Genomic DNA, 13,336 nt, shown 5'->3' on the forward strand with positions numbered 1-13,336 from the left:
TGTGCGAGCTCAGGGGGGGCGGGGCGGGGCGGGGTGGGGCGGAGCGGGAACGGGGCTGCCTTTCGTCACTTAAAGAGGTAGTGCACGGCGTTGCACGACGATGCTTTGCTGTGGCGTTATGTTCTTCGACGAAGTCATATCGTGACGGCGAGTAGCGTATGTTGCGATACATGTCGTTTGTTAATCATCTTCTTTGCCACCGTAAACAACACTGCTCCGTTGGAAATGGTGTGAAAATGACGTTAAATTGATATATGACTGGATTTTGCCTCTTCGATTCCTCACAGTGCCTTCCACGAGGATTTTTTGTGAATGCATTTATTGCATTTGTTATACACTGAGATAAAAATATATATGTGCCTAACGCATTCGACAGTATCAGGTATTTTTTCTAAGATCATATACCAATATATTGTACTATAACATTTTTATTCAATAAATATGTTAATTTTCGCACGCAATCAGTTGCATTTCTATGAAGCAAAAATTTCAACCCATGTCAGATACAACACTGAAAGATTACTTGGGCAGTGATGTTTTAATATTATGTGTTTCATTCTGATATATAATTACAGTAACATTTAAACAGTGTCCTTTCTAACCCGCTTTCCCTGGCCCCAGCCCATCAGGCCATGCACTCTTGAGAGGAGCTGTTGCTCTGAGACGGAGGGTGTCCCTAACCCTCTCAGACTGCAGAGTCGCTAACATTGAAAGGCTAACTGGGCCTTCTTCTTAATGCCTTTCACCTCCTTGCAAGGGGGTGGCTTGTCCCTCCCATCCCATAATCCCCCCACCCCCCACCTCCATTCTGGGGCCGCCTATTGAAATCCCAATGTTTTCAAAACCAGTTAGCTTGTTTTAGGAAAAGGCACGTTTATAGAAATAGACCAATTTACAGAGATACAGGTGTTTTAAAAAAAAAAAAAAACCTCAGTAACACTTTTAAATAGGCCTTTGGGTTGTTGCGATTTGCCAAACAGGTTACAGGTACCGACCCATACCGAGCTGTACTGTGAAGAGGGACTAGTTATAGCGCGGTTCCGGCTCCCATCGGTTTTCCACCACAGCAGGGTTGGTTCGGTGACAACGTTGCTGAATAGGAAAGCGACAGTGACCGAAAACTGAAGATATATGCTTATTTACTGTTCACGCGGTGTACATGGTTTACTATGTGCAATTATTATCAGATACCTCACCTCATACTGATTCCAGGGAGGCAGATGGGGGCCATCCCCAATGCTTGGCTGGTATTACGGTAATACTGTGTGTGTGTGTGTGTGTGTGTGTGTGTGTGTGTGTGTATATACAGTATATACACTCACCTAAAGGATTATTAGGAACACCATACTAATACGGTGTTTGACCCCCTTTCGCCTTCAGAATTGCCTTAATTCTACATGGCATTGATTCAACAAGGTGCTGAAAGCATTCTTTAGAAATGTTGGCCCATATTGATAGGATAGCATCTTGCAGTTGATGGAGATTTGTGGGATGCACATCCAGGGCACGAAGCTACAGTTCCACCACATCCCAAAGATGCTCTATTGGGTTGAGATCTGGTGACTGTGGGGGCCATTTTAGTACAGTGAACTCATTGTCATGTTCAAGAAACCAATTTGAAATGATTCGAACTTTGTGACATGGTGCATTATCCTGCTGGAAGTAGCCATCAGAGGATGGGTACATGGTGGTCATAAAGGGATGGACATGGTCAGAAACAATGCTCAGGTAGGCCGTGGCATTTAAACGATGCCCAATTGGCACTAAGGGGCCTAAAGTGTGCCAAGAAAACATCGCCCACACCATTACACCACCACCACCAGCCTGCAGAGTGGTAACAAGGCATGATGGATCCATGTTCTCATTCTGTTTACGCCAAATTCTGACTCTACCATTTGAATGTCTCAACACAAATCGAGACTCATCAGACCAGGCAACATTTTTCCAGTCTTCAACTGTCCAATTTTGGTGAGCTCGTGCAAATTGTAGCCTCTTTTTCCTATTTGTAGTGGAGATGAGTGGTAACCGGTGGGGTCTTCTGCTGTTGTAGCCCATCCGCCTCAAGGTTGTGCGTGTTGTGGCTTCACAAATGCTTTGCTGCATACCTCGGTTGTAACGAGTGGTTATTTCAGTCAAAGTTGCTCTTCTATCAGCTTGAATCAGTCGGCCCATTCTCCTCTGACCTCTAGCATCAACAAGGCATTTTCGCCCACAGGACTGCCGCATACTGGATGTTTTTCCCTTTGCACACCATTCTTTGTAAACCCTAGAAATGGTTGTGCGTGAAAATCCCAGTAACTGAGCAGATTGTGAGATACTCAGACCGGCCCGTCTGGCACCAACAACCATGCCACGCTCAAAATTGCTTAAATCACCTTTCTTTCCCATTCTGACATTCAGTTTGGAGTTCAGGAGATTGTCTTGACCAGGACCACACCCCTAAATGCATTGAAGCAACTGCCATGTGATTGGTTGATTAGATAATTGCATTAATGAGAAATTGAACAGGTGTTCCTAATTATCCTTTAGGTGAGTGTATATATACCCGACTAAGGGTAGGCGGGCAGAGCAGTGGTAACATTTGGGGGGAGTTTGCATTGCTTAATAGCGGAACGACAGTCAATTTGCGGGAGACTCCCGAAACTGCCGGGAGAGGTGGGATGCCTGTATTATTATTATTTTTCACTGCGTGCTAATTTCCAATAGCACTTTGCCGTGTTATGCAAGAATCCAGCGCTTGCAGAATTAGCATTCGCCTGCGTAAATTTGCATTACGAATCAATGCTGTTCAGCTGTTCCGTAGTACTTTTTAAGTAGGAGGTTGGAAATTTCCAAGTTTTCAGGAATGCGTCGCAGTGTGCAATACATTTCTTAAGATTATCCATGCGCGGAACACCATATCTCGGTGCATTTCGATCAGTCAGATGGTGGTGGCGCAACCAATAACCATAAAATGATGAGGTCTGACAAAAAGCATCTTTGATTACGGTGTGATGACGTCATTCGTATCCCATCCAAACGTGACAAATAATGACAGCACTGTTCTGACACCTGCTTACGCCAAGGATTTGTTTCTTCTTTTTTACTGATATGCCCATCTATTTATCCTTCTGCTGTGCGGCCGCGTCCTATGTATTTTCCTGCTTTCAGCAGTGTGCTTCTAGGCTGCTTGTTAACGCTAAAACTGACCCAGTGGCATTCGAAATATTTATTCACTTTGCACACATCATTAGTCTATAAATTATATTATTATATCTGTTATTTTTGTGGAAGATTTTTTGTAAAGGACATTTCAAGTAAAGATTCAATAGAAACATTAGAAGATAAGTAGCGGTCCTTTCGCGTCTTGTATAGAGCGTGTGAATAAAAGAAGGAAATGGTTTCTCGGCATCTTTTCGTAAAGTTGATCTCCCATGCCTGGACTTGTGCGAGAGTGGGACTCCCTATTATCTGCGGGCGCGGTCTGTTACCCACAGCCCTGCATAGAAAAGTCTTTTGTTGGAGGGATGTAATCCGCGCTGGGTCGGTCGGTGGGGGGTCCCTGAGCCGTGAATCATGTGTTTTTCATGGATTCACTAGATTCTGGGGCAGCAGACCTCCCCGAGGGGGTTGTGAGAATGAGAATGGCGTTTTACGTAGACGGAAATGTCTGCCCCGGTCATAAGTATCGACGATGAGAAAATACTAAATAATTAATCATTCATACTGATCTCCTATGAAAAGTTATATACTGAGCTCTGAGAACGTTGTACAAAAAGTTATTTAGCATTTTTATAGATGTGGAATGTATCTACTTTTTCTGAGTTAAAATGATTGCATTGACAGTTGCACGGAAAATACGACGGACATGTAACGACATTTAAATAAATAAATAAATTTTCATCTATATTAGGCGTCTGCTGGGAAGCAACGGGATTGTTGATGATGATTGTGTGCCAGAGCAGGGTTCACTACAGCGGGCTCTTAGACTACACCCTGATTGTCATTATCGGTCGGTGAATCGCTGCACGCTGAAGCTCTCTGTTTCCGGAAGAGACCCGATACCGACAGTAAGAGCTGTGGTGCCATTTACACAAGTGCATCCTCCGAGGTTGACAGCGTCACGCGCAATCACTAGGTCAAGCTTGGCCAAGTGGTCAAGCTTAATACTTATCATAACGGCTGCTTGCACGGTGTAATATGTGTATATATACTCTAGTAATGCTAGATATGTAAGTGTGTGTAATATAGCTCTGAAAATTATTTGAATTAAGAGGCTCATTTTAATTTACATAACTAAACGAATTCTACGAATAAAAAAGAGTTATAATTATCTGTGCTTAACTGTTACAGGTATTTAGTTGTACAACCTACCCATCCTTCTTCGAACCGCTTCCCCTGGTGAGTATAATGGTAGCATTGGAAAATATTAAAATAATTAGTGAGGCAGCGGCTCACAACTTGTGCGCTGGGGATTTGAATGCCAGCCGCACTCTGTCTGCTTGTGGAGTTTCCCAGAGTCACGTGGTTTCATCCAGACGCACTGGTTTCCGCCTCCAATCCAAAGATATGCCGTTAGGTGACCTGGCGTTTCTGATTTGCCCCATAACGTGTGACTGCGTGTAGGAATGTTTGCGTGCCTGTACCCTGCAATCGAATGGAATCCCATCTAAGCTCTGCCCAACACACATGCAGCTTGGAATATAGGCGCCAGGCATTCCCATGTAGTAAAAGCAGAAAACGAATGGATGAAAATTAAGACCCTGTGATGGGCACATTATTAAAGTGACCATCACTGTGCCCAGAATCACAGAGACAATCTTAAACTGACAACAATGAAACTCATGATGGGATTGAAGCGGGACTCTGCAAGGAAGAAACCTTATGAGGTCATAAGGTGCGTCGAGCGATTAGTAATTCCTAACCTGTAATATGGGCAATGTAGTCACTCACCATGACGCTACATTGTTCCGCAATAGGAAAGCAGATATAAAAATGTGTCATTTACTAATGAAGTTATTTTTACGTCTTTCAGGTTAGGAATTTGTATATGCCAGCGTAATGTTTAAGAATGGAGTCGCGTTTAAGAAGTTTCCCAAGGTGGCCATAACGATACGTGTTTATTTCTCGCATATACTTCTATAATTGTTCTTTTTCTATGTTGAGAATCTAGGACATTGCATACCGCTATACCTGCAATAAGAATCATACCTGTTTAAACAATGAGTGATATTATTCTCGTGAACTTTCTTTACATTAATACGCAGAAATGTAATTATGTGTTTTTGTACGAGTGTATAGCCTACCTACGTCAACCTATGTTTGCTGGTCGTTATTTCAGTGCTGAAGTTAAATTACAGTAATTATCTCAGCGCTGGTGCTTCACCTCTACTAATGTTCTTTCTCTGTCGTCAATATGAGTTTGAGCTTTTTATTTTCTGAGTTTCAGTGCCAATGAAAGAGTGAATCTGCTGATAGAGTTTCACTGGCAAACGGCATGGCATCGGAAGCCCACTCCTTTTCTTGACAATTTCCTTATTCGCTTATTAATCAATTAACGTCTCTCCTCTGAACCATCAGGAGCTTCCACAACTTTAAAAGTAGAATTATTATGATTTTTAATTTTATGAAAATCAAATGCAGTATTCAATGGCGTAGACTTTGATACGGGGAGCAATAATTCATATACAAAGTTCTATTTTCGCGGCAATAAACGAATCCAAATTAAATACAGGAGGGTCCCTCGCGTCCTCGCCAGTTTCTGTGCCCCTGGCAATATAATACAATAACTACTCGGTTTTGATGCAGTGTGGTATTATTTGAAGAAAAAAAAACAAATTTAGATTACTTATCACTTATTTTAATGACATTTTAAAATAAGTGATGTTACGTTACAGTGTTATCAGTTTTATACTATATCACAATATATAGGCCTATATTTGTTTATGTGCACGTATATATACCTTTATTCCACATCACATCTGTATTTTCATGATGCAAAACCTCTTTCTCCTGATAAAGGTTTATTGTAATGCTCAATATCTGGTAAAAGGGAATGAGTCACTATATTTACTGTAATCACCATTATGTCACTGAAGACCTTATAAAATAATGGCCGTGAATCACTACATCCCCGGTCAACTGACATCATACTTTTTGATCTAATAAGTTCTCAGAAGCTAAAACCGGAATGCTGGTCATCTACCGGCAGCCCCTCGTTTAAATGAGAATGTGAACTTAGGAGAGTAGCGTTTTCCCGTTTGTTACTTATCATCTGAGTTTACTTAAAGATCACGTATGATCATTTAAAAACAAACTCTCATGTAAAAGTTATGAACATAAGATAAGCAAAAGTAAAATCGGGCGCACACTGTTTGGGTTGATTTACGATCCTCTCAAATATTTTGATGAAATCTGCGAGAAGTAATTATCATCTTAGGCAGTATGTAGATGAATATATGTCTAAAGCGCTCCGTGTCCACAGGTTACATGAAATAATAGAGGTTTCTGGGTGACAGATGTAATGCACCGCGCCCCCTGACTCATCCCCCTCAGTCTCGGACCTTCCGCAGCACCGGCGGCCGCGGCTCCAGAGTGGGTCACGTGGGAGGACCCTTTAAGTTTCCATAGTGAGCCGCACGCCGTCACATGATGGACGCGCTGTAATGCGACTAGCAGGAGCAGAAATGCCGAGCGCAAAACGCCGAGAAACTACGCAGTTGCCACCGACATCCTTTTTCGTACGCGCTGGAGCTGGGAAAAGGCGAAAACCAGCGAGATGCCTGACCGGTTTCCTCCTCGATCCAGCAGGATCCAGTTCCCGGAGCGAGGTTGCACCTGCTTTTGCGTCTTTAGTAACACTGCGAAAGTGCGTCTTCATCTCCGCTGAACTGGGAAGCGGAATCTAGTCGCTGCCCGTCAGCGTAAGTGAAGTTATTTATAGTGTCCCAGCTGTATGAGTCGCAGCTGGAGAGTGCGTGCTTTTTATTATGTGATCGATTGTCTTGTAATTGTTATGTCAAGTTGTCGTTGTTGAGACGTGTTTCTCTCTTGATAAAATGTCTCTGTCGAGCGGTTAGTAAATTTTATAATGATCTATCCCGATGAAGAGAGGAACACGGTCTTTGGTGCCATAACTAAGGGACTGTGTGATTGGGAATAACAATTGCGCCATGTTTTAGTTGCGAAGAGGTTTTATATAATTTGCTAGATGCCCCTAACACCAGAGCTTTGCCAATGTCCGCATTCCAGCCGATGTTGCGCACATAAAATTTCTAAGCTCAAGTAGGCGGACGTCTGCTTAGAATAAAAACATCCTGCACGTACACACTGAACTTCTTTTCTTTTATTTTATGAAGTCTGACTTTAAAGCGGTATATAAACGGTCAGCCGCCGGAGCAAGACGCGCCCCGAAGCGCGGCCGCTGTAGTGATGGTGTTAAACGTCAGCAGTTAAGTAGCTCTCTAGTGCCTGTAATTACTGTTCAGCTTTAATACTGAGAGTAAATTTATTTACTCTGCTGTTTGCTTCTTGGTTAAAGTTTTTCGGCGACGATGTTTCCGAACCGCAGCAGTGAGACGTCTCTGAGGCGTACGCGCTTTCGGAACTTGCGCTGTTATTTCAGGACCGTCATCATTTCACCGAGCGGGCTTAGCGGTGGTTACTTCCATGATAAATGTTATAGAATATCTATTGATATTCTGTATTTAGACACGGGAAACCCGCCAGTCTTTCTAGCTTGACGTTCTATTTTATTTCTACTGTGTTATAGGTAACGAAGCTGTAATGTAAATCCCAGTGTAATTTTATTACGTCCAGAGTATATGAGTATTTGTTTTGTCGCCAGTAGTTACGATGCATGACCAGCGCTCTTGATTAGCTCGATGAAGTTTCCTTACTGCCAAAGTGCCGCAAGCCGGGCTGATCCTGTATATGGAGTTACAGGTATTTCGCAATTCCACGGAGAATGACTTTATACAAGAAGCATCGCTTTACAATGATCATATCTTTTGGTTTTAAGGGGGGAAAAACCGTTTCCAGTCATCCAATTGAATGTTGATTTTGAGCAGCGAACACTCTCTCTGAATTTGTATTGTGAAATATTTAAATATAATAACCTGCATAGCTGGAGGTGTTTACATTGGCTTATTACTTATTAGATGCGTTTCCGGTCCGCCCCCTGGGTTTAGTTTAGGCGATGCGAAAATGTGGCTGTATACGACGCCACCTGCTTGTCAGGATGGGAACCCAGGGTCCGCGTAGTAAAGCAGCAAGAATGACTTTTACTCCGTGTGGGGGGGGGGGGTTAGAACCAGATTGAGCCTGTCCATTTCAGCTGCAGTACTTGTGTCTGTCATGGTCCTCTGTGGTCCTGTCTGGTAGGTTCACAATAGAGTTAACGGGCTTTATTAGGGAGTAGAAGTTACCAAGGTCGCGGGAACTTCTGTAGTACCTGTAACCAAGGTAACGAATGTGCTGTCCCAACGCCGTACTCTGCTGTACAAGTATGTGCTTTTAATAGACTTTACACAATCTAGGGTAATTAATGAACATTGCTGTTATTATTACTTGTATAAGCCTGAATTAGACGATGTTTGTAATAATGTGTGTTTAAGCAAATATAATTGAAGTAAATATTCTCTGTATGTGTTGTGCAGTCTTGTTTTGTGTACGTGGGATTATTATGATAATGGTAGACAGAGCTGCTGTCAGTGTGCTTATTGCCTTCATTTTATGGAAGGGTTGATTAAGATTTTTCTATGTTCACACTGTTTATTTTGGATCTTATTTAAAGGCGCTAACAAAGACTTGTGCATTTGCATGAGGTGCACTGCTAGATGGTTACTGTGGCAGGGGTGGTGGTGAGTTTTCTCCACATCCCGCTTTTGACAGTGCTGCCAGATGCTGTTAAACCCAATCTGTCAGTTAATCCATAAAACGTCTGATCTGGTTATGTAGCTAAACCAGAGCAGCGTTTGTTTGTTTGGTTAAAGAGAGATACAGAAAAGGCAGAGACAAAATGAGCCGTGTGCACCGTGCTCTCACTGGCTCTGTGCTGTGTGAGATGTCGCTCATATTGGCATTATGTAGGCTGTCTACCAAAGGATGCTTTTAGGCCTGCTGATAGCACTGCTTGCCGATTGGCTGAGCCTCCCCATGTGGTCTGTGCTGGCAGCTTGCTAGTGGTACAAACACCACAGCTGAAACGGAGAGAAAATGATTACTGTGCCATTACTGTAGCCCAAATCGTGTCTTTGCAGTCTGTTGGAGTTGTTAGGAAACAGAATGAATGAGCGCAGCTAAGATCCCCCTCGCTATTGCTGTTCTTCGTTTCCCTGCTGTGATTGGTGTAGCAGTACTCCCTGCGGTGGGGCTCCTGCTATCCCTTCGGCTGTGATTGGTGCAGACCAGGTGCATGCCCCAGCCCTGTTCTCCATAGTCGTCAGTGATTGGTGCATGATGCTGAGATTGGCAGCTCTCAAAAGTGTTTGGAAAGCTCTATTGTAACAGCGGGTTGTGTGCCCAGAGCACAGATGGAAGTCTGTCTGATGGGGGGGGGGGGGGGGGCTGTTACATAATTTAGATTCTGGAGTTTTCATAATCAGAGCTGGGATCAGCTCAGGCGATGCTGTTCGCTGTTCCAACAGCAAGAGGTCCCTCTGAACATCATATCTGATGTCCTCACTTTGAATTGACAAGGTGTGAAAGGTCAAAAGGGTTCAGGTCATGGGGGGTAGTGTAGTCACACCCTTGCCCAAGTTCCCGGAATAGCTGAGTGTGCGGGGGCTCTGTGATTCCGTCCGGTAAATGAGTATTTTATTTCATGGAGTGATTGGCTGCTGGTGCTCGAGTCATGAACATGTCGTTGAGAGCAGGAAGTTGTTAATTCAAGGCCTCTGCATTACTGTGCCTGGTGCTGTGCGTCAGAAAAATGCTGGCTGTGTAAATGAGCCCTGGGCTTGTTAAAAAGCGCCATGAGACGCTAATGGTGATGGTGTAAATGACAAATTTGCGACGAGGCCGGCGTTCGCTGCAGGGCGCCTCCTCCCCTCGCATGCCGGCCTGAGCTCCTCTCGGCGCCTGAGCTCGTACGCACACTGCTCGTTGCATAACGCGCCTGCGCAGCTGGAATCTACCCTCAGCGACTGCATCAAACCCCCCCCCCCCCCCCCCCCCACTCAAGGTTAAGCTAGCGCTCTGAGGCGGGCAGGCTGGCAGTCGCGGGGTCCCAGTGGCAGACATTTGCCGACCGCACGTCTCTGATATGGCTCTGCATCTGCATGCCCCCCCCCCCACCCCCGATGTCCGGGTCATTTGAGAATCTTTACTGCAATCCTCAGAAAACATCAGCAGAGAGACGCCAGGGTCACCCCCTTCAGATGGCTGCCGGTAAACTTGCGTGTTTAGATGAGATGATCACATTTGGGGCTTTTGGTTAAAATAATAAGATACTAAGTAAAATGAACTGCATGCATATTTTTTTCAGATCATTTAAATATACCGTACCTTTTCTACAAATACCTGTAAAAAAAACTTAATTAGGTTTTAAATCTTAATCAGACCTCAAATCAAAATAACACGGGTTTGGAATGCGAAGTCTAACATTGGCCTTGTCAGAAACACAGATGAAAGTGTGCTTTAAAGGGGGAAAAAAAGTCAGCGTGGTCAGCGGTTTTATGTTAGTGTTTAATTTCCTGAAGATGAAAAACAGCTTTTCAGTAGGTTACAATGCAGGTGTTTTTTTTCTGCCTCCCTTTACGGAAGCTCTTTCGAGTGCGGCTGCTCGCGTTTTCACTGGCTTGTTTGACTGTGCAATGTGCCTTAGTCTGAATAGGCTGGGTTTGCACCGTGATGACGAGCTTCATCAGAAGGGAAGTGAACTGTGATGCAGGAAATAATATGAGGACGAGAGAGAGAGAGAGAGAGAGAGAGAGAGAGAGAGAGTTTCCTGTATCACACTGGTCTGAGGTCAGTGTTCCACCAGTGAGCTGATCAGAAGGGTCCCGCCTCTGCATCAGAGATTGCCGTTGCTTAGGAACGGTGAGTGCTGACCGTCAGTGACGGGAGTGCATGCGTCTGAACGCCTGTAACCCCGTGAGGATGAAATACACTATGGGTAACGAGCTCTGGAGAGAGACCGACCGAGGAAATGTGGGTGATTGTGAGGATGTTTGCAAAACTGTTCATGTTGCATGTGGAGTCGTCACATGATGCCACACAGGCCAATGAGAATGCCTTGTTTTGGGGATGTAATGCCAGTTTCTGTGACTTGATCAGCTGTGCTGTGATCCCAGCATGGTAGTGGAGTCTCACTTATGGCTATGGTTTCCATTTGGGCCTTTGCTGCCTGTTAGTATTACACATGGGTGCCTACAGCTCCGTTCGTCTTCTTGCCGCATTTCGTCCCCAAAACCACCAGGGGGCTTCTAGCACAAGTTACAGTCCCTTAGACTTTTACTTCCTAATTAACAGAGCTGTGAACTGCAAGCTGTGAGCTGCAGTCCATAGCTGGGCGATTTAAGCAGATTGCAGCCAGTTGGCTCTCTAAGGGGGTAGCTGCTTTTACACTGCACTAGACTGACCTGACACCATTTATCAATATCTCCGTGATCATCTGGTTTAGTCTGGCAGTTGTCTCTGTGAGCCTCTGGTGAGGTCTGGCAATCTAAATATGTTGCACTGCACCCCATGTGTTGGCACTGTGAACTGTAACACCATGCAATTGTGTTATATCGCTAAGTTTTTCACATTCCTCCCTTTCTATACACTGTGGCGATGATGCCATTGTTAATTGTTTGTCCATTGACTTTAGCCACCCTGTGAATTTTACTTGCTAACTGTTTAGACATTAGTCTGTTCATATGTTTTATTGTCGTAAGTGTTAAGATGATCGCCAACCCTGACCATCACCTGCCCTGCTTGATGTCCCCTCTCATCCCAGTGGGTGTGGCCTGATGCCCCTCCCATATACAGTGCTTTCCCAGCAGAAACATACTCCGATCCAGCCGTGCAGAAGGAGCAGCGGCCTCTGCTGCTGTCGATGCCAACCATCCAACCCGGCTCCCTCAATCCAAGTCCCCGTCTGTGACGCTGACACATTCCTTGTACTCAAACAGACGGCTCCATGTCTGCATTGGATCTGATTTCCACCAATGAAGCTCTACAATATAGGGCACCTGATTATAGTGACCATACAGCAGATATGCCAGTGCAGCACTTTGGTCAGTAGATGGCAGCACTGCGCCATCGCTGATACCTGCGTTTGCTTTTATTTTTCCTGTTGTCCCTCTTGTTTAAATTTGTGTCTTAAGTATTTCATGTCTTGTTTTTCATGTTGATGTACAGTAAATGATTCCTGACTTACTCTCCCTAGCTGGCAGTGAGTGGGTCAGCGAGGCATCGAAAAATTGCCCACAATGCTTGGCAGTTTCGTAAGGCTGCTAAACATGGATCGTCCCTGGCAGCAGCTGAGTCCGTGACCCGGGGGATCACGCGCACTGGGATTTCCCTGAGGACGTAGTCAGGGTTCGACTCCCAGAGACACCCTGATCCTCCGAGTGCCCTGGTCCCTTAAAACGTGCCGAGGGCGGTAAGAGAATTTGCATCAGGGGCAGAGCTTTTATGTGGAATCAGTTATAATGAATAGGGATTGTAATCTCCATTCCTCCATCATGGTACAGCATTGGGGGTGTGTGCAGGGCTGCGACCAGCTGAGGTGTTGCCCTGGTGTTTCTGGTCACCATGGAATAAGAGCTGACCGTCGGTATTGATAGTGTGGTGTGGTGGGAACTAAGTGGAGAACGAGCTGGCTATAGGAAAACTCTAATTGTGGGTAACCTTAAATCACCATGCTGTGTCGGACGGCCGGGGGACTGTGCAACAACGGAAGGGCAGAGCCCAGCCTCTGTGTGAGTATAATGAGTGGCAAAGAGGCTGGTGGACCTCAGTTTCCTTTCAGCACAACCATGCATAAGTGGGGGTGGGGTAATGTGGACACTCTGGGGCAGCAGAGGAGGGCACAGATGCAGGGGAAGACAAGATTTCACTCCACAGAAGCCAGACCAACCCATGGGGCTGGGGTCCTCATATCGAAGGCGTGGTGACCGATCCATATTGCTCGTAATTCCCCATACCGGAGGCGTGGTGGCCCGATCCGTATTGCTCTGAATCCCCAATACCGGAGGCGTGGTGGCCCGATCCGTATTGCTCTGAATCCCCAATACTGGAGGCGTGGTGGCCCGATCCGTATTGCTCTGAATCCCCAATATCGGAGGCGTGGTGGCCCGATCCGTATTGCTCTGAATCCCCAATACTGGAGGCGTGGTGGCCCGATCCGTATTGCTCTGAATCCCCAATA

The 13,336-nt window shown here is 45.1% G+C and overlaps 1 long non-coding RNA gene across 1 annotated transcript; it reads left to right on the top strand.

Moving 5' to 3' along the window:
- Positions 1-2,582: 2,582 nt before the first annotated feature.
- LOC111853800 (uncharacterized) lies at positions 2,583-12,346 on the top strand. Its single transcript, XR_002840519.2, has 2 exons — positions 2,583-2,655; positions 11,921-12,346. It is a non-coding gene; the product is annotated as an uncharacterized lncRNA (long non-coding RNA).
- The last annotated feature ends 990 nt before the right edge of the window (positions 12,347-13,336 follow it).

Source organism: Paramormyrops kingsleyae, chromosome 1 (assembly GCF_048594095.1).
Source record: "Paramormyrops kingsleyae isolate MSU_618 chromosome 1, PKINGS_0.4, whole genome shotgun sequence".
Taxonomy (NCBI): domain Eukaryota; kingdom Metazoa; phylum Chordata; class Actinopteri; order Osteoglossiformes; family Mormyridae; genus Paramormyrops; species Paramormyrops kingsleyae.